Consider the following 27,193-nt stretch of genomic DNA (forward strand, 5'->3'; position numbering starts at 1 on the left):
CAAAATAGTCTGAAATCAGCCAATTGAAGGGGCTTAGGTTCATCATGTGACCTAGGTGTGGAATGTCTGTCGGGTGATGACGACAATCACAATACATAATGCCTGCTAAATATCTACGTGTTGAATCTGTCATTATGTGCTCTTACTGCCTTTCTGTCACACATTAACGCACGGCATATTACCTGTTAAATACTCAAATGCTCGTTAATATTGTCATTGTGAGTTTGGCAAAATATATAGGCATAAAACTAAATATATCAAATAAAATATATTCAAACAAACTGAATGTAGACAGGAATGTAGTATATTTGTATGTGTAATGAGATAAATGATAAATACAGAGATGTCAACAGGTTGTTATACAGTTAGGGAAAGTATATAAAGGTAAAGTGACAGCGCCATCTATCACATCTACTTCACTGCCACTGTTGAAGCTCAAAAACAAATGTTGGACCTTAACTTTTATCCATCTTACTATTTCGTTTTTCTTCACAATAAGCATTATAGCCTCACAGAGATGGCTGTAGACTCTAACAAATGAATGAAACATTAGTGTAAACGTAGAGTATCAAAACTCCAATATGAAAATCTCTTGCCTTTTCCGCACCGCCGACACCAGATTGCCAACTGCAATTGTTAAAAGGTTATTGATATGCAGTAGAGCAGGCTGACATTTACTCAGTGCCCTCGCTATCACAGCTCCTGTTTGGCCTTTTTACACCAGCAGTTATGTAAAGCAAGGAGCGATTTCCACCAGAAAACACGCCTTGTCATTCCCAGCCAGATAACCTGACACGAGCTCACGCCTGCAGAACTTTGCTTCGTTTGCATTTGCCTCGGCAATCGTTTCATTCCTTTTCAGCTTTTATAGAATGCTATCACAGCGAGGCGTTAAACTACTCCCTGCTCCTTTCACTGCTCCTCCACTGCAATCTACATGAAGACATTCCAGCAAGCTTTGGACTGGCAGAGATGAGCAACACTAGGTGAAATTTGACCCAAACGCAGAACGATTTTCTTAATAAAATACGATGTTGTAAAAAGTTGTCTCAGCTTCCCTTTTGGGAGCAAGCCGCTTTGAAAGGCAGTAAATGTAAGTGTAGATATATATTCAATGTCAAAATCCTTGCTGGGCATGAGAGTCAGATAAAACGAGATCGAGAGCTCATGTTTAGAGGTGGGTCTTGAATGGGGGATTACTTACACTGGAGCTTTGCATATCATCTTCTTGTCAGGTCGGGTGGACTTTGCCAGGAACATTTTTTTAACATAGTAACAGAAGTGCCATCTACCATCCAACATGTTTTTATTGGCAACAGGGTGCTAAAGTGCTGACAATAAGGCTGCGAAGGAGCGGTACTGAGGCCTAAAATCAAAATGCCAGTTTAAAGCATCCCATGTGTTACACGGATAGTTTATATGCCCACGTTTTGGGATGTCCACCAGCATGTTTGCTTAACAGTATTTCCCATTCTTACAGTGCTTGTTCTTAGAGGAATATTTCAACATTTTGGGAAACATTTGTGTCTCCACTGCACTGGCAAACCGACAGCGACAACGAGAGGTTAAAACACATCTTGATGTTTTTGCGTTCCTGTTTGTGTACGAATGGAACAAACTAGATACATTTAGAAGTTTTGGAAGGCTGCTTCCTGCCTTTATGCTAAGCTAATCTCAAAACTCTTGGTCCGTGCACAGATATGCGAGTGGTATCGATCTTCTCATCATAAATTTCTGTAGAAAATATTTTTTTAAATGTTGAATCATTCCTTTGGTGTAGACATTATGATGTATATGTATATATATATATATATATATATATATATATATTCAGTTACATTATATATTATTTCATATAACTTTTATTTATTAAGTGTACACGACCTAGCAACGTTCTCCCCGGTAACTCAACGACCCACGCTTACGGCATATTGCTGGAAATGTCAAACTCCTCCTGTAAAAACACTGTATGGAGAAAAAGAGATTGGGAGAAACTGGGTAGGCCCAGTCAGACTCAAGCCAGAAATATAACATCTTACCTTGATGTAGCCAGCAATATGTTCCAGGGTGAATCCAAAAAACGAACAGTACCACGAAGGGTGACATTGAGACAGAGAGAAACACGATGCAGTGGCACCGTCCACAGAGGCACCGGCAGCGCCTGCATCCACTGCCAGGTTTAGGCACCGTGTTGGCAAGGAGTCTGAGAGAGCGAATGGCAAACATTGAGAACCATGGTGAGGACCACCTACACACATCCAGCCATGTCTTCACTCATACAGACAGCAATCACAGCGAGGGGATGCAACAGGAGTCCTTTCATTGCTGTCTTAGCTGTGTTGAGGAGGGTCTGCCAGGTGGCAATTACAGATATGTTTTAAGGTTAAATTTAACTGAAGTTGCTTAACTCATCATAAGAGGGAGTTGAATTTAGGTGTGCATAGCTCTTCACGTGGATTTTATACAAAGTCTACCCAGGGATAAAGGTTTTTAATGCTGGAGTTTGGTTGACGTGTTAAACTAAAGATACATTTTTTGATGCTGGGGAAATAATCATACCGTAGTAAACTCTAATTCTGTTTAGTTTATCGTCCTTCAGGGGAACGTGGTCTCATCTGGGCATAGGACGAATGCTGAATCTTCCTAATTGACATCTGAAATGTCTTATCATAATTTCACAACATGGTTTTTCTGACGTCTCCAACTATGGGCCTCAGATTTACGTCCATATGTCGCGAACTTGATAAAACATGCTCACAAATAAATATATATATTATTTCATACGCACAGATATTAACAGCCACTCGCATATTTCAAGTCCTCGCTCACCAATTCAACAACCGAGAGTTGTACAGGCACATGGAGAGAGGCAAAGTTAAGAGTCCGGTTAGGAGAACTCTTACCTAGGTGCTGCAGAGCCTGATTATTCTGTGTTTACGCGATCTGAACGTTGGTCTTAAATGTAACTATTCAACAGTTTCTACTTTCCCTCTGCCAAAGAAGCAGAGGTTATGGGATTTTCTCCATTTATGCTTTCATTTGTACATCTGGAAAATGAATAGCCAGATTGGCATGAAAACAAGAGGACATTTTGATTTGGGTGAACACATCACATTTGCTCCTGCAGCATAATGCAACAATAAGTGAAACCTTTGAATTTCTCATGAGGGTATCTCCTCAGAAAATCAGATGCTCACATTCATTACCCCAGAAATAATATTGGTAAAAATGTATTTTCTTTCAATTCACTTCTTCTTGTTTGTAGCATTTGCACTTGTGTGTTTCCACCCTCACTATATAAGCACTCAGGCACCAGTCTATTTCCTGATGGAAACAGAGACTGGTGCCTGAGTTACTGGCTCAGCCGCGCACTGGTCCGTCAGACGTAACTGATGTTGTGGGAAAATATAGATTTGCTGACGCTGAATTGATGTGACAGATTAGCATTATTGGATTTCACCGCCGTTATTGTTGTGATATTTGAGAGAGTGTTCACGATGAACTGTGATACCTTCAGTCTTCTGGGATGTCCTGAAGGACATTGCAAAAGCATTTAAACGCTGCTCATTCTGGATTTCAACCTGACCTCAGTAATCTTTGCGGTTGAGTGAGACCAGATATCTCCAATGTGTTTTCAATTTACATTTTATTGTATCAATGTATGTATGGAAACACTTTAAGTTATTCTCAAAGCAACCCCTAACTGCACTGCTAAGTAAATAGCGCCTCGGTGCTCGGTTTGCATGTATTTAAATTAATTAATATGCACGAAATATGCTGCCAAAATTCTATGCAAATGAGCCTCATTGCAAAAACAGTCCAATTCACAAAGACCAGCGCTAAATGCCACACACAGTTGCAGTGACATTAATAGGGGTGTCAAGCCCCGACTTTAAATCCCAAGCGTGCGGCCTGAAAATTAAATTCTCTGCCATTGTTCGGCCTATGTTCTTGGCGCATAGGCGACATTTACACTTTGCCACATAGATGATTGCAATCAGATACAAAAAAAAGGCAAATTGCACTCAGCTGCAAGACTTTATAGGCGTGTTTCCACTGTAATATCAATAGCAACATTTCTTTTGTGAATTGGCCCGTGAGACGGGGCAGATATGGTTCGATCAGCGGCCGCAATCCATTCTTTGTGCATTTGCCCGTCTATGTATTGGTTTTGGGGAAAGTTCAGTTCTTGTAATTGAAGAAAATAGCATAGCTAGCATGTCATAGTAGCATAGCCAATCAGTGAGAGATGTAAAGTGGAAAAATAGCAATAAATCCCGTCATAGAACCCACAATTAATTCAATTGTTCATAAGTATTGAAGTTTTCAATTAATTCCAACACTTGGAAAATAGACGGAAGCAGTGTGTGAAGACAGAAGCAACTTTTTCTGATTAGCTTGTATCATAGCTTGGTACATTCAACAAAAGTGTTAATGTAGCGGTGTATCGTGCTAGCGTTGAGCTTTACTAGCTAAAGCGAACATGTAGCTCCCCCACTTTTCAATTTTTGCTGTCATGTACATTTAAATCTTATATGTGTAGGTACATGTAGTAAATAAAGATGGATGTGGGACACAGCGGGCAGCCTGAACACACCTGCACAGTCCGAGGATGAGGTCCAGTCAGCCACAGTAACTAAAATCACCTATGAGAGGTAACATGGATGTGCTTTATCCATGTTCCCATACAGAAAATGCAATTGAATGTGCCTTACCATTCAATGTTACTGATTCTGAATACTGGGATGGGTGCATAAACAGCTGGTGACACACATTTTCCATTTAGGTGCCATTAGACTATTAGCAGAAGAAGAAGTCGCCACAAGATGATGTAATTGAAAGAGCACCAGAAAGACAACCTCAAATAATGTATAAAACGTGATAGAAATATAGCATTTCTGTTTATTTCATGTCTTTTCATTTGCTGCCATTTTTGACCTCCTCATTTGAGCTGAAGCGTTCCACTCAGGTGGATGAAAACACACTTTATAATGCAAACTCTGGTGAAATACAAAGCAGCAAAACTTCTAATTTAGTTTTCTACGGTCATAGGTCATTTCTATGAGCAAACAACGCAAATATAATTTTACGGCTGTATAATAATAGCGACTTGCTTGCTTTATGATAAGCAGAAATGCAGTGCTGCACTAGTATACAGGAATGACATTGAAATAGTGCAGTATTGCTGGTGCTGCTGCAGCCAATCATGATTATGTCTCCGGTTTCATTGTTCAATTGGAGGTTGATGGCACTAAGTCTTCCCTCTGGCTACTGCAAACACAGTCTGTGGAGTAATTGAAGCTGTAATGTCCACATGAAGGGTACAGGAATACCATATTTCAAAACTTCCATTCAGTCTCATTCCCCTTTAAGTGAACAGTTCAGCAGTTTTTAATGCCACCACAGCAAAATGGAACTAAATCTCTGACTCCCGCTCTCCGAGCCTTCTGCTCTATGAAATATGGATTTTCAGACAGCCGGTGTTAAATCAATGTGGCAGATTAACAATATTGCATTTTAAAGCAGAGACCGTTTGACAGGGAGGAGTTGCGGTCTTTGTGAACAAGTATCCACTGTGAAATCTTCTTTCCGCTTTGCTGAAACTCCCTCACGTGTGTTGTAATTGTCTCATCATTCGACCAGTTTGCTTATTTGCCCTCCTATTGAATGACGTGTACAGGCAAGCTGTTTGCCGCCAATCATCAAAATAGTCCTCCAAAAATGTTGGGAATTATCGGAAAGAATAATCAATTCAGTTATTAAATTCTGGTTGATGAAGGTGATGTGGAGAAAGTAGGTTTCAGAGGAAAAGGACATTCTGGTTGTAGGAGCCTCCTGTCTTAAAATCAATATATGAACTGTGATTCTGTTGAAATATCCTAAAACATCAGAGTAAGGGCTTGGTCCTCATTGCTCTTCTACTCACTCATGCATTTAACAGAGCCTTTACAGTATAAGAGGTCATTTCTGGCAGTTAGTAAAACTCCACAAATGTCATGAGTTACAATTTTGGAAGTTTGAGGCGAAAAGGACTCCCTGAAATTATCTTATCTTGTCTTTCACTCTAAAATCTCTATTTTTAATTCGGTTAGATCAAAGCATAAAGCTAAATAATAAGGTCAATCCCAAGATTATGCCTCCGTTAGAAATCAAAGCAATGTTTCTTCTTTTCTTTCTCAAGCACAGTAACGAAATGACATCTTCACCATAATCCCTTTGCTGTCAGCCATAACCCCACTTTTGGAACGATCCCATTTTTTTTGTATCAGTCAAAGAAAAAACTCCTTTTTCTCCAAATAAAAGGAGAGGGGAGTTACCAACCAGGTCATCTCTGCAATAACAGCTGCTCAGGAACTTTGACCAGCTACGAGACAGATGTACCTGCACTTATTTTCAGCATAGTAGAGGAATGCATGATCAGTTTTAAAATGTCAGCATCCCACTCGGTCGCTCCATACTCTGCTAATGGCTGGGACACATTATCAGTGTGCCAAATGTAAAAATGCTGTTGGCAGCTAGCGTGATTGAACTGAAGAGCACACACTCATTCAGCTTTGCACTCAGAACATTGTGAGGGACAGCGAAAGAAAATAATCAAAATTGATCCAGCAGAAGCCGAGTTATTGTCTTTTTCATTCTACACATTCTTCTTCTTTGTCAAAACCTGCCACCTATGTTACCCACAATGCAACTCGACTGCAGACAGTTTAATCAGCAGCTAATTTAGCCTCGAGTGCACTGGCCTGAAGCAGAGATGAGGAACGGGTAGAGAGTTCTGGTAAGCTCACTCTGAAAAAACAGTACATCATCTTTTTATTTCTGTTTGTGTTGGGGCGTAAGGCGGAGCTTTTGGAGAGAAAGCATATAAGTGTTTTTCCCAAATGTTGAAGCATTTGTTTAAGGAATGTTTTTAGCTTAAGGATACCTATACAACCTACACATCCATTAACAACGCAAGCCATTTCTAATGGTAGTGCTAAGCACCAGCAGTTCTGCAAACCTTCCATTGTACTGTTAACAGCACTATATACGTATATGTATATATATATTAGGGCTGGGCAAGTTAACGCATTATTAACGCGTTATTATCGCATTAACGCATTAATTAATTAATGCCGACAATTATTTTAACGCACGTTAGCGCAGTTTTTTTTTATTATTAAGCGGACTTTTTTAACACAAGAACCGGGCAGCGAGCAGTGAACAGCTGTTTGTGTGGCGTCTCTTCCTGTTTCCTTCACCTACATTCCCCTGGGTCATAAGTCCCTCCATGTACAGCTTCTTATCACCCTCTATGTACCAACGTACATTTATAACAAATACCACACATATTACGGTTGCCCTGCACTAATATATATATATTTAATAAACTATTTATTTATGTTATCTATTTCATTGTCAACTGATTCCTTTTGATATATTGCTTCCTTGTTTATTTGTCGAGGCAAAGGTATTTAAGTTTTCAATTTCACATTTATTTATTGTATTTCTCATTTTTATGTTTTGTCACTCATTTATTTATTTCATAAAATTCTAGGTATTTATTCATAAAAACATGACCCATTTAGTCTTTAGTGATACTTCACCTCAGTTTGCGCTGCCTGGAACAAGTTATTTGAATTGACTTTGAACGAAATCACACAGCTGCTAAAACTTGCTTAGCATTCCGTTTGAATACATCTTAATAATTAGTTTCCCTATTTTTGCATCTCTCGATTTCTGACATTGATAAAATGTCATCTTTTCAAGACAACTTTAGTTTCTTCACGCCATCTCTTGCTGCTGCACATTCTATTTAATGCATTTCTGCCGTACACGGCCGGCTGTATTCAAAACGTGTGAGAGCAAAGTCTCATGCGTGTATTCATTCCTCTAACACTGAGTTTCAAAACACTACGTTATGTAATTCTAATTAGATCCTAATGCTCTCACTATTTCCTTCCTCTTCCTCTTCCCCCTTTCTTTCTTTCTCCCCCTCTCTTCCATATGCTGGCTTGCACAACAGAACAGCCAAATCAATATGGCCGAGGCGATTAATGCGCTGGCGGTGGCGATGTACTTATAAAGCGCTTTCATGGCCCAGTGAAGGATGAAATCACCCTCTGAGTACCGAGATCTTAAAAACCTGAGGTGCACCGGGCAAAGACAGAGAGAAAGAGAGAGAGAGAAAGGCAAGGGGGGGGGGGAGAGTGAGCGAGATCAGTGCAGAGTTCATTGGGTGTCCTCCAAAAGGTGAAAATGTAGAAGGGAAGATAAATGTGAAATCTTCGAGGAGGGCATTGGACCTTCTCCAATAACCATGTAAAAGAGGCATGAGTCCACTTTTGACGGGAGGAACGTGTCGGGGAAGCAGAATGAGGACTGGGAGAGCTGGAGAGAGAATGACGGGGCTATTATTGCTTTGGGTGCTAGTGAACTCCTCTATTTAACGCCTTGGTGCTGCTGTTAAAGATCTCTGGGACTGAAGACAAGCTTTTACCATGTTAACAGTCACAAGGGATTTTCTACTTAAGTGGAGACAGGTAGAAAGACAGTTCTTTTGAACATGAAATTCAGGATGATTCCTATGACCATAAATGGTCCAAATGAATAGATGATAAACCAAACACAATTCCACTGCTTTACGAATAAAGTTGGAAGTCAATTTTGCTCTGTGAATATGAGTACTTGTGCTGTAATGTTATCATGGATACAACTGCAGTGCTAAAATGGAACGGCTGCAAAATGGGGGCCTTTTAGACATGGCAACTTGCACAGGATCTGCTGTGATGAGGGAGAAATATTAGTTTCTGCAACTTGTTGGGAAGCTCTAACCACATTATGACTACATATGAATCAGATAAAATGTGTGCAGGAAAGTACAGTGAAGCTCAGAATTGCTGCAGAACTCGAGTACAGATAGAATGTTTGGTAAGGAAGACACTTGAGGTGATGAGAAAACATTGAACCCTCGGAGGGATTGTGGTATTGTCAAGTTATTTTTGAAATGTATAACTATCTAGTCAGTTAGTGAGGCTTTGCAATTCAAAGACACATGTCAACATGATAGAGTAGGTAAAAAAGTCATTTTTGCCTAAAATGAAGTGTAGGTCTTCTGTCTTTGAAGAACAGATTTTGTAATGATATACTCTGACTTTTTTGTGACATGCTATTCTATGACGTTTTTTTATTACATTTGAATGGCATACTTTATTGGTATAACTTTGATAGTGGCATCCAGGGCTGCTGTTGCACAGGCTACCACATGTGTCAGTCCTGAAAGGAGCTTTTTCTACTCTAACTTACAACCATATCAAATAATGTAGTTAAGTTATGAAATGCTAACTCTTGGCTTTGGAAGTAATGCTAACCTACCTTGTTACCTGCTGTCTGTAACTTCTTTGCCAGGGCCAACATCACCCAAAATAAAAAAAATACACATTTGTCAACTTACCCGTGGTGCTTTTAATCAATTTAGATTGTTTTGGTGTGAGTTGTCTAGCTTTGCAGATTGCCTAGTTTCTCTCTCGAATATGATGGGACTATATGACGCTTGTCTTGTGGAGATCAAAGTGCCAGCAAATACATTTGAAGAACTCAGCAACAGCAATGTCTCTTTCCAGAAATCCTGACCTGGTTACTCATGATAATTCAACGAGCTTGATGTGAGCAGTTTCAACATGAAACTGATGTAACTGAAAGCAGGAAGACATCTTTAAGTCTCCAGGCACTAGGCAACTCACATCAAAACAATCTAGATTGATGAATAGCGCTTCAGGAAAAACACAAAGATCACAACACAGTAACTTAAGCGTGGGAAAGCAGCAACTTCACCAAATCAATCTAGATTGTTAAGTAGCACTACAGGTAAGAATAATAATATGTATTTTTGGATTTTAGGGTGTCCCTTTAAGTCGTTGAGCATTTGACCCTTGTGTGAACCCTAATGCAGATGGTGTCTGTGGTTTTAGTTCAGTGATATGAGATTGTGAAGATGGACTGCAGGACTACTGAGGTTGTGGAGACCGTGGCAGGAGTAAAAGCATTCCTTTGCTGCTACACTAACATAGCTCATTTCCAAAGTAGACAAGGCTGTCACGCTTTTAAGTTTCAAGAAAATGTTCCTTTAAATGTTGCTTCAGGTTTCTGAAAATCTGACCAGCATGATCTGAAATACTGTTTGACATGGATACATAGAAGTGTGGACGGATAGACTGCTGCCACTCTTGGCTTTGTTGCAGTGAGAAAGAAACGACGATGGGTGCATTTTGAAGCAGACAACCAGATGAAATCAACTTTCTTTACATAGAAAAGTTAGAAAATTAATAATTTTAAGGATTTAATGAAGTAAATCTTTCACTATATTTCATGTGCAAAGACATGCTGCAGGGTTGTATTTGTTTGATGTTGTCTTTGCTGCAAGCCTTTGGTTGCGATGATACTCAAAGTCAAGGTGCCGTTTGTGTTTTGGCAGGCTTTGAAAGGTGTGTCTACTTCCCAACTGGGATTGCATAGTGGCAGTGTGGGTGACTTTGGAACTTCCTGAACCGCCTCTGCAGCGTTATTGTAAAACCTGTACAAATAAAAGCACCCAAAGGATGTGGAAACATTTCTCAAATAAGACGGTTTCTAAGGGACATCGTGTGTGTGTGTGTGTGTGTGTGTGTGTGTGTGTGTGTAGTTCTGGCCATGTCCGTAGTACTGACACGAAGCAGATATCGATAGACAGAGAAGCACTGTTTCTTCTACTGCTTGCTTTTCTAGGTTGTAAATATAACTTTCCATCCTAATTTCATTTCCCCCATTGTTGCAATCCACAGACAGAAGGGAAACGACAGGGACGTGAAGGGACAGTCAAAGAGAGAGAGAGAGAGAGAGAGAGAGAGAGCGAGAGAGAGAGTGTGAGAGAGCGAGAGAGAGAGAGAGAGAGACGCAAGCTGCAAAAAGCTGTTTCTATGCGCCTCACCCAGCAGATTTTATAGAATTCCATCTTAAATTCAAAATATATTTTGCGCTCAGATAGTGCTACCTTTCTGATTTTGAAACAGCCATGTTGTTTTTAATTGATGATGAATTATCCTTCGCTTCCATGCCACATTTTCCCTGCGACATCTCGACTGTGAGGCTCCTCAGAAAGGAAAAGTCAACTATTTGGGGTCACCCCCTATATAATGTCGAATAAAATTAAAAAGTAAACATTTCAATTCTGTCCCTTAGGTCCTGACCTCTCTATGCTTTGCCCTGTGACTCATTCAGTTGCAGTGCACACAACAGACTAAGCAGTTCACAGGTTTGGCCTTTAGCATGTGAAGGATGAGGACTTAACGATTATATTTTATTTTATTTCCAAACTCCCACTTCAAGTAAATAGTCATCAAAGGAAGTTTAAATGTCATTGTTTTTATGGCCATGTATTCCCTTTTTCCATCACAATAACTGTTGAAAGTACAGAGCTTCTTCTCAACACTGAATCGGACTAAATTACATTCAGTGGATTTCCTGCTCTTATTCTTTTACCCCTGCATATATTTTCTCCAACAACAGACACAAACACTACACATTATTGTGCCTTCCAAACATAATGTTGAAGTTATTCATATTTTTCCTAGTAGAACCATATACTGAATTTGAACCATGTACTTAACAAAAGCAGCATCCATTAATCATCTCAAGTCTTTCAGTTCATTCTCCTAACTGTAATGTCATGAGAGGTCATTAGGGCAGGCTAGGGTGGGGTGGTGCAATGTAACTAAGAAAAACAAGCAAAAATCAAAGGTTCCAAAAAAAAAGGTTTATTCTTCTTTTAACCCGGCAACTCAGGTAATGCTCTTTATCAAAATCAAAAAACAAAACAAAGCGGAGATAAGGGTTCTTTAAACTGCACAGCATTAGACAAAACTCAACTTAGAATGTCCCCTGTTTCACAGGCTACAGGGTCTTCTTTCTGTGAATCATTCTCAGTCTGGTTCTGTACGTTTCTCCAGTCCAAGTTGGTTCTCTGAGCTCCTTCCAGCCGTGTGCTCTCTCTCCCTCTCTTGGAAGGCAATGTAGCACCCCTCTAACACATGGCCCCTTGTGATGCCACATAACCTAAATCCAATTATTGCATTTCATTCAAAAAAGAAGCCACAAAATGAAAACAAATGTATCAAGTAAAACCAGATTAACACAAATCACAACTGGTCAAGAGGGAACAAAAACTAAAATTAAAATAAATCTTTTCAGTTTTCTCCATCACTGCAACAACTGCAGCCAAGTGTTCTATTATGTATTGTAAACAAAGTTAATCTTACCTTAGACGTTCTCTTTTACTTAATACTTTTTGTTTGAAGCAAGATTGACCACTTCTTCACAGCAGGAGCTCTTCTCTCTGCTGGGCATGTCAGAGTCGCACAGTATTCTTCATACAGTTCATCCATGTCCAGTTTCCCCCTTTTCTGGATGACCTCCAGCACACCACAGAGATGTGAGAATGTGAATGCGCTCTTCAGTGTCAAGCATGCAACATTCTTCTGGTGGTTGTTGTCTTCAGAAGTCATACCAGTTTTCAAGATAGTTGAGTGCAACCTTGTAGAAAGTGGAAAGATCCTGTTTGATTGCTGCTGTCTCTTGGTCTGGAAACTATTGGAGGATAGCACTGGTCTCCATTCCAAAGAAGAAATCAGTCTGTGGTTGTTGGATCTTTGCCTTGAGAGTGAACATAATCTCATAGAGTTCACACATAATCTCGGCCTCTCAACAGCGGCACATCATGGGAAATCTTCAGCACATAATTGAAGAAGTACAGGTTGACCTGAAGCTCATCCTGGTCGTTTCTTTGATAACTGACACAGTAACACTGCTTTCTATTCTTCTGCACGTTTTGAGGATGCAACATTTTTGACTCACTGTCTACGGTCATAGACAGTGAGTCAAAATACATTGACTCACTGTGGACTCAATGTATTTTGGTGCTAGAGGGTTGACAGTCTATGACCGATTTTAAATGTTCATTAGAGTGACGGCCTCCCGGAAGAACAGGTTCAGTTCTGTTTTAGCCATTTACATTTTAGATTTTTATCAGTCATATGAAAGTTAATACAGGGTCAACGGTTGGACAAGAAAAAGCAAAAATGTATAATTTAACAAGACTCTTCATAATACTTTGAGTGTTAAAATTATCATAATACACTTGAGATAAATTAAAAACACAAAACTCAAGGACACTGTACAGTGTAAAAACAAGTTATAAAAAGTAAAGCAAAAAAGGGACAAAAGACAATACTGTCTATCAGAGGCTCTTAAAGGTTACATTTGTTAAAAGGAAGCGTTCCATGGTAAATACCAGTTTTACAGTGCTCTGAATGTCTGCCATCATTTATGCAGCTCCCTGTTTATCAACAGATAAGCATAGACAGTTTTGATTGGTATCTGGAGATGGAAAAATTCTCTGAACATTACTCTACTACAGCAGAGACCACCCACATTTCAGATCTAAGCCTGGTTGAAAGCCGACCCACAGCCCTGTGCAGCAAGTCTTCTCCTCGCTCTTCCCCTTTACTGACTGAGTGCAAAAAAAAAAAAAAAAAAGTCAAGCTGAATTTATTCTAAAGAGGTCCCACATTTCCTACTGGGAAAAAAGTGAGAGTGCACAACTAATGTTTCAAATTTAATCTGGTTTTCAACTCTCCATTGATCAAGTGCTCCTACTCCTATATTTTTCATTTTGACTGTTGGCAATTTGCTGTGTTTGTTTGTTCATGAAGCATGACCTGAGCTTGAATGAGTGGTGAGAAAGGTAGAGTGAACGCACTTAAAAAGTCTATGTGTGTGTGTATGTAAGACAGAGAGAAGGAGAGATGGATGGATAGTTGAAATAAGAACCAACTAGGGCTGTTGTGAGGCTGATGCACAGCCGCTCTTCCTGTGCATCCATTTGCAGTTTCCACATAGGCATATTCAATTTCTGAAGAATGGTTGATTAAATATGTGTTACAAAGACCTAGTGCCAAACGTTAAACAAATTTGCACCTTTACTTTTTTCTAAAGACACACAGTGCATGTAAACTGTCCAACTGCAGTTAAATACATTTTGTTGTAATTTCCTTCTCTAATTTAAAAAAAATTGTTACGACTTTGAATAGTTTTTTCAAAGTTCACATATTATTCTGTGGCACTATTTTAAAAATCACATTTTTTTTCTACACCATTCAGGTGTTAAGACAAAATGTAATGTAGGTGTTCAGGGGTGCATGGAGCTGGGAGAAGACCAACATGAAGCGATGAAGGTTTGGGGTAGCAGTACTGGAAATAACTTTTTTACGTTAAGTTTGTTTGTGTGCATAATGTCCACAAACACCTTGAGGGTGAACGTGAGCACTGTTGTGTGTGTGTGTGTGTGTGTGTGTGTTGGTGACAGCCACCCTTTGTCACCTTCTGTCCATCAAACCATCCACATATCAATCAGCCTCCTCCTCCCATCCTCCAGCTCCTTATCTCTTTCTCCTCAACTTCAGAATGAAGGTAGGTTATCTTTGACATCTCAACGTATTAGAGTGTAACGGCAGTATAAGCCAGTCAGAGGGGGGGGGGGGGCTGGGGGACTTGGTAGAGGGCAGATGTGACATTAACAAAGGTCAGGTCAGTCAACGTGTTGCGTGCATGCCGTGTGTGGGAGGAGGCAAGGGAGAGCATGTGAGGTCATTGGGCATATATGAGTTAGTCACGTTTTTGTCCATTTGTAACTGTGTGACTATGCATTCATTTATTAATATTCATTTGTCTGCCTGCATGTACACTTGTGTGTGGTTACGTGTGTAGTCATGTGTTTGTATGTTTACATTTGCAGACGGGATTTTTAAATCAAACATATGTTCTGTATGTGTGTTGGTGTATCTATATGCATACGTTTGTGTTTGTTTCTGATTATTTGTGTTTGTGAGTTCCCCCTGGTATTCCCTGCAGCCTTTATGAGCTACAAAGAAAACAACATATCACCGTCTGTTTAACCCCATTCAGCAGTGACTCACATTTTGGGTTTGTGACTGAATTCGATTGGTCGTGGCACAACCTTCATTCTGTCTTTCATATTAATTTACAAGCATGCTTTGGTATATATTTAGATATATATTCAGTACCATGGTATTCTACTCGCAGCATAATTTGCAAACTCCATGCACAGACCGCAAAAATGTAAGTGGACGTTGAGTTGGGGTTGTTGTCAAAATGAAGTTTTGTTCTTACAAATTGCTTTGTTTATAGCTTCAAGTCAAAAGAATTCCTCTTTTAAACATTTACCATAGATGAGTGAATTTGTTCCTATGAATAAATAGGTACAGTGGGGACACATTGTTTAGGTGATCGACCGAACATTTGAAACACTATTTGAAACCTTATACAAAGCATTTAATGACTCACGTACACTAAAATCTTCAAAGTCTTTCCAGTTAACCCAGTGAAATGGATGGTGTTTTAAAAACATTATCTTCTAAATCTTCCAATGCAAGATGCTATAATAATCGGGGGGGGGCAATTTTTTCACACACCATTATCCCCTTCCAACATTTCCACTGTCTTAAAATTCACGATTGTGATTTATTTCAAATTACTCAGTAAACTAGGAGTAAATTTGGGGTCTCCGTGGCCCTATTGGATGCTAACCAAAACAGGGAGTGTACCTATAAAGATTTAAAAGAAGTTGTAATCTCTACAACTCACCTCCTGGGTTGTGAAAAAGCCAGTGCAAATTATTTTTTACAGATATTCAAACTGAAGAAGCCAAATCCTGTATTCAGGCATCACTGTGCTCTCAGTACTTTTATCCCCTAAAGTAATCTGAACATGTATGGAAAGGGTAGAGCCAGCATGGAGTCAGACAAGTAACTACTCATCCTTCTGCTGATGATTGTTGCTTCACACAAGTTCACCAAGTCTAATACACTTAGCAATGCATGCAAGTCAGACCATCTCATCTCTCGCTTTACCAGGTACCTTTCATTGTTAATGGCAGTGGTGGGATATGAACCCACGCCTCCTGAGAGACTGGAGCCTTAATCCAGCGCCTTTGACCACTCGGCCACACTACCTGTAAATGCAACATTTGCATCAGCTTCTAGAGACAAATATTTGATGTCCACTGCAGCACTGAAGGGTGAAGACATTTCCTTCAGACAATTGGGGAATAGGCTGCTTAGTCAACTGAAAGCATTGAATTATGAGAATGGATTGAAAGTGTAGAGAAATTCTCCTCATCTAAAGCATTTACAAATAGCAGAGGATGGTTTCGATCCATCGACATCTGGGTTATGGGCCCAGCACGCTTCCGCTGCGCCACTCTGCTTGCTCTTTTAGGGAGTGGGACTTGTAAATATGTTTTAGTTGGTGTGGAAATCTTTGGGAATCAGTGGGAACCAATATTTCAGCAGCTGACTGGTTACAAAAATATTCATTTCTTGGATGCTGCAGCGAACTTGTTTCTAGTGATTTCCCCAATTCCAAACAAGAATTTTGAAAGTTTCCACTTAAGCAATGCAGACACAAGACATTTCACTAATACACTTGTGGGAATGAATGCTTAGGCTTTTGAGAACATGGCAATGTGAGTATGGATAGAAGTAAGCATTGAGCCACTGTGCCGTGAAGTAATTACAATGAGCACTTACTGGGCACACACATTAACTTCAGTGAAGATGCGGGTCAGTATGGGGTCAGACCATCTCATCTCTTGATTTACCAGGTACCTTTCATTGTTAATGGCAGTGGTGGGATTTGAACCCACGCCTCCTGAGAGACTGGAGCCTTAATCCAGCGCCTTCGACCACTCGGCCACACTACCTTGTTTTTAGGGAGTTGCTCCTGCTCCGCCCATTTGTTCTGAAAACACTATAAGCTAATTAGTCAACGGTCAATGTTCATTGTACCCCAAACAGCAATCAGAGAAGCCAACTAAATAGTTTAGAACAATCAGTCACAGGAGCAACATAGTTGACCTCGCTTGGACAAGTGTTTGCAAACTGAAATGAATAAGACATTGACCTTCAGCAAGGTTTTCCATTGCACTGCGAATGCCTTTTTCAAGTTTAACACTTTGGGCAATGATTGATTAGTTATCTAAAAACATGACAATTTGAGGATGATTGAAAGGGTAGAGCCAGCATGGAGTCACTACTCATCCTTTAGCTTCACACAAGTTCACTACACTTAGCAATGCATGCAAGTCAGTATGGGGTCAGACCATCTCATGCTTTACCAGGTACCTTTCATTGTTAATGGCAGTGGTGGGATATGAACCCACGCCTCCTGAGAGACTGGAGCCTTAATCCAGCGCCTTTGACCACTCGGCCACACTACCTGTAAATGCAACATTTGCATCAGCTTCTAGAGACAAATAGTTGATGTCCACTGCAGCACTAAAGGGTGAAGACATTTCCTTCAGACAATTGGGGAAATGGCTGCTTAGTCAACTGAAAGCATTGAATTATGAGAATGGATTGAAAGTGTAGAGAAATTCTCCTCATCTAAAGCATTTACAAATAGCAGAGGATGGTTTCGATCCATCGACATCTGGGTTATGGGCCCAGCACGCTTCCGCTGCGCCACTCTGCTTGCTCTTTTAGGGAGTGGGACTTGTAAATATGTTTTAGTTGGTGTGGAAATCTTTGGGAATCAGTGGGAACCAATATTTCAGCAGCTGACTGGTTACAAAAATATTCATTTCTTGGATGCTGCAGCGAACTTGTTTCTAGTGATTTCCCCAATTCCAAACAAGAATTTTGAAAGTTTCCACTTAAGCAATGCAGACACAAGACATTTCACTAATACACTTGTGGGAATGAATGCTTAGGCTTTTGAGAACATGGCAATGTGAGTATGGATAGAAGTAAGCATTGAGCCACTGTGCCGTGAAGTAATTACAATGAGCACTTACTGGGCACACACATTAACTTCAGTGAAGATGCACAAACACAACAGTGGGTATGTGTATGCATTTCTTCCAATAATCTTAAAGTAAAGTCCAGAAAGGATGGCAGTGGTGGGATTTGAACCCACGCCTCCATAGAGACTGGAGCCTAAATCCAGCGCCTTCGACCACTCGGCCACACTACCTTGTTTTTAGGGAGTTGCTCCTGCTCCGCCCATTTGTTCTGAAAACACTATAAGCTAATTAGTCAACGGTCAATGTTCATTGTACCCCAAACAGCAATCAGAGAAGCCAACTAAATAGTTTAGAACAATCAGTCACAGGAGCAACATAGTTGACCTCGCTTGGACAAGTGTTTGCAAACTGAAATGAATAAGACATTGACCTTCAGCAAGGTTTTCCATTGCACTGCGAATGCCTTTTTCAAGTTTAACACTTTGGGCAATGATTGATTAGTTATCTAAAAACATGACAATTTGAGGATGATTGAAAGGGTAGAGCCAGCATGGAGTCACTACTCATCCTTTAGCTTCACACAAGTTCACTACACTTAGCAATGCATGCAAGTCAGTATGGGGTCAGACCATCTCATGCTTTACCAGGTACCTTTCATTGTTAATGGCAGTGGTGGGATATGAACCCACGCCTCCTGAGAGACTGGAGCCTTAATCCAGCGCCTTTGACCACTCGGCCACACTACCTGTAAATGCAACATTTGCATCAGCTTCTAGAGACAAATAGTTGATGTCCACTGCAGCACTAAAGGGTGAAGACATTTCCTTCAGACAATTGGGGAAATGGCTGCTTAGTCAACTGAAAGCATTGAATTATGAGAATGGATTGAAAGTGTAGAGAAATTCTCCTCATCTAAAGCATTTACAAATAGCAGAGGATGGTTTCGATCCATCGACATCTGGGTTATGGGCCCAGCACGCTTCCGCTGCGCCACTCTGCTTGCTCTTTTAGGGAGTGGGACTTGTAAATATGTTTTAGTTGGTGTGGAAATCTTTGGGAATCAGTGGGAACCAATATTTCAGCAGCTGACTGGTTACAAAAATATTCATTTCTTGGATGCTGCAGCGAACTTGTTTCTAGTGATTTCCCCAATTCCAAACAAGAATTTTGAAAGTTTCCACTTAAGCAATGCAGACACAAGACATTTCACTAATACACTTGTGGGAATGAATGCTTAGGCTTTTGAGAACATGGCAATGTGAGTATGGATAGAAGTAAGCATTGAGCCACTGTGCCGTGAAGTAATTACAATGAGCACTTACTGGGCACACACATTAACTTCAGTGAAGATGCGGGTCAGTATGGGGTCAGACCATCTCATCTCTTGATTTACCAGGTACCTTTCATTGTTAATGGCAGTGGTGGGATTTGAACCCACGCCTCCTGAGAGACTGGAGCCTTAATCCAGCGCCTTTGACCACTCGGCCACACTACCTGTAAATGCAACATTTGCATCAGCTTCTAGAGACAAATATTTGATGTCCACTGCAGCACTAAAGGGTGAAGACATTTCCTTCAGACAATTGGGGAATAGGCTGCTTAGTCAGCTGAAAGCATTGAAAGTGTAGAGAAATTCTCCTGATTTAAAGCATTTACAAATAGCAGAGGATGGTTTCGATCCATCGACATCTGGGTTATGGGCCCAGCACACTTCCGCTGCGCCACTCTGCTTGCTCTTTTAGGGAGTGGGACTTGTAAATATGTTTTAGTTGGTGTGGAAATCTTTAGGAATCAGTGGGAACCAATATTTCAGCAGCTGACTGGTTACAAAAATATTCATTTGTTGGATGCTGCAGCGAACTTGTTTCTAGTGATTTCCCCAATTCCAAACAAGAATTTTGAAAGTTTCCACTTAAGCAATGCAGACACAAGACATTTCACTAATACACTTGTGGGAATGAATGCTTAGGCTTTTGAGAACATGGCAATGTGAGTATGGATAGAAGTAAGCATTGAGCCACTGTGCCGTGAAGTAATTACAATGAGCACTTACTGGGCACACACATTAACTTCAGTGAAGATGCACAAACACAACAGTGGGTATGTGTATGCATTTCTTCCAATAATCTTAAAGTAAAGTCCAGAAAGGATGGCAGTGGTGGGATTTGAACCCACGCCTCCATAGAGACTGGAGCCTAAATCCAGCGCCTTCGACCACTCGGCCACACTACCTTGTTTTTAGGGAGTTGCTCCTGCTCCGCCCATTTGTTCTGAAAACACTATAAGCTAATTAGTCAACGGTCAATGTTCATTGTACCCCAAACAGCAATCAGAGAAGCCAACTAAATAGTTTAGAACAATCAGTCACAGGAGCAACATAGTTGACCTCGCTTGGACAAGTGTTTGCAAACTGAAATGAATAAGACATTGACCTTCAGCAAGGTTTTCCATTGCACTGCGAATGCCTTTTTCAAGTTTAACACTTTGGGCAATGATTGATTAGTTATCTAAAAACATGACAATTTGAGGATGATTGAAAGGGTAGAGCCAGCATGGAGTCACTACTCATCCTTTTGCTTCACACAAGTTCACTACACTTAGCAATGCCTGCAAGTCAGTATGGGGTCAGACCATCTCATGCTTTACCAGGTACCTTTCATTGTTAATGGCAGTGGTGGGATATGAACCCACGCCTCCTGAGAGACTGGAGCCTTAATCCAGCGCCTTTGACCACTCGGCCACACTACCTGTAAATGCAACATTTGCATCAGCTTCTAGAGACAAATAGTTGATGTCCACTGCAGCACTAAAGGGTGAAGACATTTCCTTCAGACAATTGGGGAAATGGCTGCTTAGTCAACTGAAAGCATTGAATTATGAGAATGGATTGAAAGTGTAGAGAAATTCTCCTCATCTAAAGCATTTACAAATAGCAGAGGATGGTTTCGATCCATCGACATCTGGGTTATGGGCCCAGCACGCTTCCGCTGCGCCACTCTGCTTGCTCTTTTAGGGAGTGGGACTTGTAAATATGTTTTAGTTGGTGTGGAAATCTTTGGGAATCAGTGGGAACCAATATTTCAGCAGCTGACTGGTTACAAAAATATTCATTTCTTGGATGCTGCAGCGAACTTGTTTCTAGTGATTTCCCCAATTCCAAACAAGAATTTTGAAAGTTTCCACTGAAGCAATGCAGACACAAGACATTTCACTAATACACTTGTGGGAATGAATGCTTAGGCTTTTGAGAACATGGCAATGTGAATATGGATAGAAGTAAGCATTGAGCCACTGTGCCGTGAAGTAATTACAATGAGCACTTACTGGGCACACACATTAACTTCAGTGAAGATGCACAAACACAACAGTGGGTATGTGTATGCATTTCTTCCAATAATCTTAAAGTAAAGTCCAGAAAGGATGGCAGTGGTGGGATTTGAACCCACGCCTCCATAGAGACTGGAGCCTAAATCCAGCGCCTTCGACCACTCGGCCACACTACCTTGTTTTTAGGGAGTTGCTCCTGCTCCGCCCATTTGTTCTGAAAACACTATAAGCTAATTAGTCAACGGTCAATGTTCATTGTACCCCAAACAGCAATCAGGGAAGCCAACTAAATAGTTTAGAACAATCAGTCACAGGAGCAACATAGTTGACCTCGCTTGGACAAGTGTTTGCAAACTGAAATGAATAAGACATTGACCTTCAGCAAGGTTTTCCATTGCACTGCGAATGCCTTTTTCAAGTTTAACACTTTGGGCAATGATTGATTAGTTATCTAAAAACATGACAATTTGAGGATGATTGAAAGGGTAGAGCCAGCATGGAGTCACTACTCATCCTTTTGCTTCACACAAGTTCACTACACTTAGCAATGCATGCAAGTCAGTATGGGGTCAGACCATCTCATGCTTTACCAGGTACCTTTCATTGTTAATGGCAGTGGTGGGATATGAACCCACGCCTCCTGAGAGACTGGAGCCTTAATCCAGCGCCTTTGACCACTCGGCCACACTACCTGTAAATGCAACATTTGCATCAGCTTCTAGAGACAAATAGTTGATGTCCACTGCAGCACTAAAGGGTGAAGACATTTCCATCAGACAATTGGGGAAATGGCTGCTTAGTCAACTGAAAGCATTGAATTATGAGAATGGATTGAAAGTGTAGAGAAATTCTCCTCATCTAAAGCATTTACAAATAGCAGAGAATGGTTTCGATCCATCGACATCTGGGTTATGGGCCCAGCACGCTTCCGCTGCGCCACTCTGCTTGCTCTTTTAGGGAGTGGGACTTGTAAATATGTTTTAGTTGGTGTGGAAATCTTTGGGAATCAGTGGGAACCAATATTTCAGCAGCTGACTGGTTACAAAAATATTCATTTCTTGGATGCTGCAGCGAACTTGTTTCTAGTGATTTCCCCAATTCCAAACAAGAATTTTGAAAGTTTCCACTTAAGCAATGCAGACACAAGACATTTCACTAATACACTTGTGGGAATGAATGCTTAGGCTTTTGAGAACATGGCAATGTGAATATGGATAGAAGTAAGCATTGAGCCACTGTGCCGTGAAGTAATTACAATGAGCACTTACTGGGCACACACATTAACTTCAGTGAAGATGCACAAACACAACAGTGGGTATGTGTATGCATTTCTTCCAATAATCTTAAAGTAAAGTCCAGAAAGGATGGCAGTGGTGGGATTTGAACCCACGCCTCCATAGAGACTGGAGCCTAAATCCAGCGCCTTCGACCACTCGGCCACACTACCTTGTTTTTAGGGAGTTGCTCCTGCTCCGCCCATTTGTTCTGAAAACACTATAAGCTAATTAGTCAACGGTCAATGTTCATTGTACCCCAAACAGCAATCAGAGAAGCCAACTAAATAGTTTAGAACAATCAGTCACAGGAGCAACATAGTTGACCTCGCTTGGACAAGTGTTTGCAAACTGAAATGAATAAGACATTGACCTTCAGCAAGGTTTTCCATTGCACTGCGAATGCCTTTTTCAAGTTTAACACTTTGGGCAATGATTGATTAGTTATCTAAAAACATGACAATTTGAGGATGATTGTAAGGGTAGAGCCAGCATGGAGTCACTACTCATCCTTTAGCTTCACACAAGTTCACTACACTTAGCAATGCATGCAAGTCAGTATGGGGTCACACCACCTCATCTCTTGCTTTACCAGGTACCTTTCATTGTTAATGGCAGTGGTGGGATTTGAACCCACGCCTCCTGAGAGACTGGAGCCTTAATCCAGCGCCTTTGACCACTCGGCCACACTACCTGTAAATGCAACATTTGCATCAGCTTCTAGAGACAAATAGTTGATGTCCACTGCAGCACTAAAGGGTGAAGACATTTCCTTCAGACAATTGGGGAAATGGCTGCTTCGTCAACTGAAAGCATTGAATTATGAGAATGGATTGAAAGTGTAGAGAAATTCTCCTCATCTAAAGCATTTACAAATAGCAGAGGATGGTTTCGATCCATCGACATCTGGGTTATGGGCCCAGCACGCTTCCGCTGCGCCACTCTGCTTGCTCTTTTAGGGAGTGGGACTTGTAAATATGTTTTAGTTGGTGTGGAGATCTTTGGGAATCAGTGGGAACCAATATTTCAGCAGCTGACTGGTTACAAAAATATTCATTTCTTGGATGCTGCAGCGAACTTGTTTCTAGTGATTTCCCCAATTCCAAACAAGAATTTTGAAAGTTTCCACTTTAGCAATGCAGACACAAGACATTTCACTAATACACTTGTGGGAATGAATGCTTTAGGCTTTTGAGAACATGTCAATGTGAGTATGGATAGAAGTAAGCATTGAGCCACTGTGCCGTGAAGTAATTACAATGAGCACTTACTGGGCACACACATTAACTTCAGTGAAGATGCACAAACACAACAGTGGGTATGTGTATGCATTTCTTCCAATAATCTTAAAGTAAAGTCCAGAAAGGATGGCAGTGGTGGGATTTGAACCCACGCCTCCATAGAGACTGGAGCCTAAATCCAGCGCCTTCGACCACTCGGCCACACTACCTTGTTTTTAGGGAGTTGCTCCTGCTCCGCCCATTTGTTCTGAAAACACTATAAGCTAATTAGTCAACGGTCAATGTTCATTGTACCCCAAACAGCAATCAGAGAAGCCAACTAAATAGTTTAGAACAATCAGTCACAGGAGCAACATAGTTGACCTCGCTTGGACAAGTGTTTGCAAACTGAAATGAATAAGACATTGACCTTCAGCAAGGTTTTCCATTGCACTGCGAATGCCTTTTTCAAGTTTAACACTTTGGGCAATGATTGATTAGTTATCTAAAAACATGACAATTTGAGGATGATTGTAAGGGTAGAGCCAGCATGGAGTCACTACTCATCCTTTAGCTTCACACAAGTTCACTACACTTAGCAATGCATGCAAGTCAGTATGGGGTCACACCACCTCATCTCTTGCTTTACCAGGTACCTTTCATTGTTAATGGCAGTGGTGGGATTTGAACCCACGCCTCCTGAGAGACTGGAGCTTTAATCCAGCGCCTTTGACCACTCGGCCACACTACCTGTAAATGCAACATTTGCATCAGCTTCTAGAGACAAATAGTTGATGTCCACTGCAGCACTAAAGGGTGAAGACATTTCCTTCAGACAATTGGGGAAATGGCTGCTTCGTCAACTGAAAGCATTGAATTATGAGAATGGATTGAAAGTGTAGAGAAATTCTCCTCATCTAAAGCATTTACAAATAGCAGAGGATGGTTTCGATCCATCGACATCTGGGTTATGGGCCCAGCACGCTTCCGCTGCGCCACTCTGCTTGCTCTTTTAGGGAGTGGGACTTGTAAATATGTTTTAGTTGGTGTGGAGATCTTTGGGAATCAGTGGGAACCAATATTTCAGCAGCTGACTGGTTACAAAAATATTCATTTCTTGGATGCTGCAGCGAACTTGTTTCTAGTGATTTCCCCAATTCCAAACAAGAATTTTGAAAGTTTCCACTTAAGCAATGCAGACACAAGACATTTCACTAATACACTTGTGGGAATGAATGCTTTAGGCTTTTGAGAACATGTCAATGTGAGTATGGATAGAAGTAAGCATTGAGCCACTGTGCCTTGAAGTAATTACAATGAGCACTTACTGGGCACACACATTAACTTCAGTGAAGATGCACAAACACAACAGTGGGTATGTGTATGCATTTCTTCCAATAATCTTAAAGTAAAGTCCAGAAAGGATGGCAGTGGTGGGATTTGAACCCACGCCTCCATAGAGACTGGAGCCTAAATCCAGCGCCTTCGACCACTCGGCCACACTACCTTGTTTTTAGGGAGTTGCTCCTGCTCCGCCCATTTGTTCTGAAAACACTATAAGCTAATTAGTCAACGGTCAATGTTCATTGTACCCCAAACAGCAATCAGAGAAGCCAACTAAATAGTTTAGAACAATCAGTCACAGGAGCAACATAGTTGACCTCGCTTGGACAAGTGTTTGCAAACTGAAATGAATAAGACATTGACCTTCAGCAAGGTTTTCCATTGCACTGCGAATGCCTTTTTCAAGTTTAACACTTTGGGCAATGATTGATTAGTTATCTAAAAACATGACAATTTGAGGATGATTGAAAGGGTAGAGCCAGCATGGAGTCACTACTCATCCTTTAGCTTCACACAAGTTCACTACACTTAGCAATGCATGCAAGTCAGTATGGGGTCAGACCATCTCATGCTTTACCAGGTACCTTTCATTGTTAATGGCAGTGGTGGGATATGAACCCACGCCTCCTGAGAGACTGGAGCCTTAATCCAGCGCCTTTGACCACTCGGCCACACTACCTGTAAATGCAAAATTTGCATCAGCTTCTAGAGACAAATAGTTGATGTCCACTGCAGCACTAAAGGGTGAAGACATTTCCTTCAGACAATTGGGGAAATGGCTGCTTCGTCAACTGAAAGCATTGAATTATGAGAATGGATTGAAAGTGTAGAGAAATTCTCCTCATCTAAAGCATTTACAAATAGCAGAGGATGGTTTCGATCCATCGACATCTGGGTTATGGGCCCAGCACGCTTCCGCTGCGCCACTCTGCTTGCTCTTTTAGGGAGTGGGACTTGTAAATATGTTTTAGTTGGTGTGGAGATCTTTGGGAATCAGTGGGAACCAATATTTCAGCAGCTGACTGGTTACAAAAATATTCATTTCTTGGATGCTGCAGCGAACTTGTTTCTAGTGATTTCCCCAATTCCAAACAAGAATTTTGAAAGTTTCCACTTAAGCAATGCAGACACAAGACATTTCACTAATACACTTGTGGGAATGAATGCTTTAGGCTTTTGAGAACATGTCAATGTGAGTATGGATAGAAGTAAGCATTGAGCCACTGTGCCGTGAAGTAATTACAATGAGCACTTACTGGGCACACACATTAACTTCAGTGAAGATGCGGGTCAGTATGGGTTCAGAATATCTCATCTCTTGATTTACCAGATACCTTTCATTGTTAATGGCAGTGGTGGGATTTGAACCCACGCCTTCTGAGAGACTGGAGCCTTAATCCAGCGCCTTTGACCACTCGGCCACACTACCTGTAAATGCAACATTTGCATCAGCTTCTAGAGACAAATATTTGATGTCCACTGCAGCACTAAAGGGTGAAGACATTTCCTTCAGACAATTGGGGAATAGGCTGCTTAGTCAGCTGAAAGCATTGAAAGTGTAGAGAAATTCTCCTCATCTAAAGCATTTACAAATAGCAGAGGATGGTTTCGATCCATCGACATCTGGGTTATGGGCCCAGCACGCTTCCGCTGCGCCACTCTGCTTGCTCTTTTAGGGAGTGGGACTTGTAAATATGTTTTAGTTGGTGTGGAAATCTTTGGGAATCAGTGGGAACCAATATTTCAGCAGCTGACTGGTTACAAAAATATTCATTTCTTGGACGCTGCAGCGAACTTGTTTCTAGTGATTTCCCCAATTCCAAACAAGAATTTTGAAAGTTTCCACTTAAGCAATGCAGACACAAGACATTTCACTAATACACTTGTGGGAATGAATGCTTAGGCTTTTGAGAACATGGCAATGTGAGTATGGATAGAAGTAAGCATTGAGCCACTGTGCCGTGAAGTAATTACAATGAGCACTTACTGGGCACACACATTAACTTCAGTGAAGATGCGGGTCAGTATGGGGTCAGACCATCTCATCTCTTGATTTACCAGGTACCTTTCATTGTTAATGGCAGTGGTGGGATTTGAACCCACGCCTCCTGAGAGACTGGAGCCTTAATCCAGCGCCTTTGACCACTCGGCCACACTACCTGTAAATGCAACATTTGCATCAGCTTCTAGAGACA

General features: G+C 40.9%; 11 non-coding genes across 11 annotated transcripts; all 11 read right to left on the reverse strand.

The window, feature by feature from the left end:
- Positions 1-16,710: 16,710 nt before the first annotated feature.
- On the reverse strand, positions 16,711-16,792 carry trnal-aag (transfer RNA leucine (anticodon AAG)). The gene has a single exon. It is a non-coding gene; the product is annotated as a tRNA-Leu (tRNA).
- Positions 16,793-17,981: 1,189 nt separating this feature from the next.
- trnal-uag (transfer RNA leucine (anticodon UAG)) lies at positions 17,982-18,063 on the reverse strand. Its single transcript has one exon. It is a non-coding gene; the product is annotated as a tRNA-Leu (tRNA).
- Positions 18,064-19,246: 1,183 nt separating this feature from the next.
- Positions 19,247-19,328, reverse strand: trnal-aag (transfer RNA leucine (anticodon AAG)). The gene has a single exon. It is a non-coding gene; the product is annotated as a tRNA-Leu (tRNA).
- A 655-nt stretch (positions 19,329-19,983) lies between these two features.
- trnal-uag (transfer RNA leucine (anticodon UAG)) lies at positions 19,984-20,065 on the reverse strand. The gene has a single exon. It is a non-coding gene; the product is annotated as a tRNA-Leu (tRNA).
- A 1,189-nt stretch (positions 20,066-21,254) lies between these two features.
- Positions 21,255-21,336, reverse strand: trnal-uag (transfer RNA leucine (anticodon UAG)). Its single transcript has one exon. It is a non-coding gene; the product is annotated as a tRNA-Leu (tRNA).
- Positions 21,337-22,525: 1,189 nt separating this feature from the next.
- trnal-uag (transfer RNA leucine (anticodon UAG)) lies at positions 22,526-22,607 on the reverse strand. The gene has a single exon. It is a non-coding gene; the product is annotated as a tRNA-Leu (tRNA).
- A 439-nt stretch (positions 22,608-23,046) lies between these two features.
- On the reverse strand, positions 23,047-23,128 carry trnal-aag (transfer RNA leucine (anticodon AAG)). The gene has a single exon. It is a non-coding gene; the product is annotated as a tRNA-Leu (tRNA).
- A 674-nt stretch (positions 23,129-23,802) lies between these two features.
- trnal-uag (transfer RNA leucine (anticodon UAG)) lies at positions 23,803-23,884 on the reverse strand. Its single transcript has one exon. It is a non-coding gene; the product is annotated as a tRNA-Leu (tRNA).
- Positions 23,885-24,323: 439 nt separating this feature from the next.
- On the reverse strand, positions 24,324-24,405 carry trnaf-aaa (transfer RNA phenylalanine (anticodon AAA)). Its single transcript has one exon. It is a non-coding gene; the product is annotated as a tRNA-Phe (tRNA).
- Positions 24,406-25,079: 674 nt separating this feature from the next.
- On the reverse strand, positions 25,080-25,161 carry trnal-uag (transfer RNA leucine (anticodon UAG)). The gene has a single exon. It is a non-coding gene; the product is annotated as a tRNA-Leu (tRNA).
- Positions 25,162-27,076: 1,915 nt separating this feature from the next.
- Positions 27,077-27,158, reverse strand: trnal-aag (transfer RNA leucine (anticodon AAG)). The gene has a single exon. It is a non-coding gene; the product is annotated as a tRNA-Leu (tRNA).
- Between the last annotated feature and the right edge of the window lie 35 nt (positions 27,159-27,193).

Source organism: Anarhichas minor, unplaced genomic scaffold (genome assembly GCF_050575085.1).
Source record: "Anarhichas minor isolate MPS153535 unplaced genomic scaffold, ASM5057508v1 ptg000028l, whole genome shotgun sequence".
NCBI classification, from domain to species: Eukaryota; Metazoa; Chordata; class Actinopteri; order Perciformes; family Anarhichadidae; genus Anarhichas; species Anarhichas minor.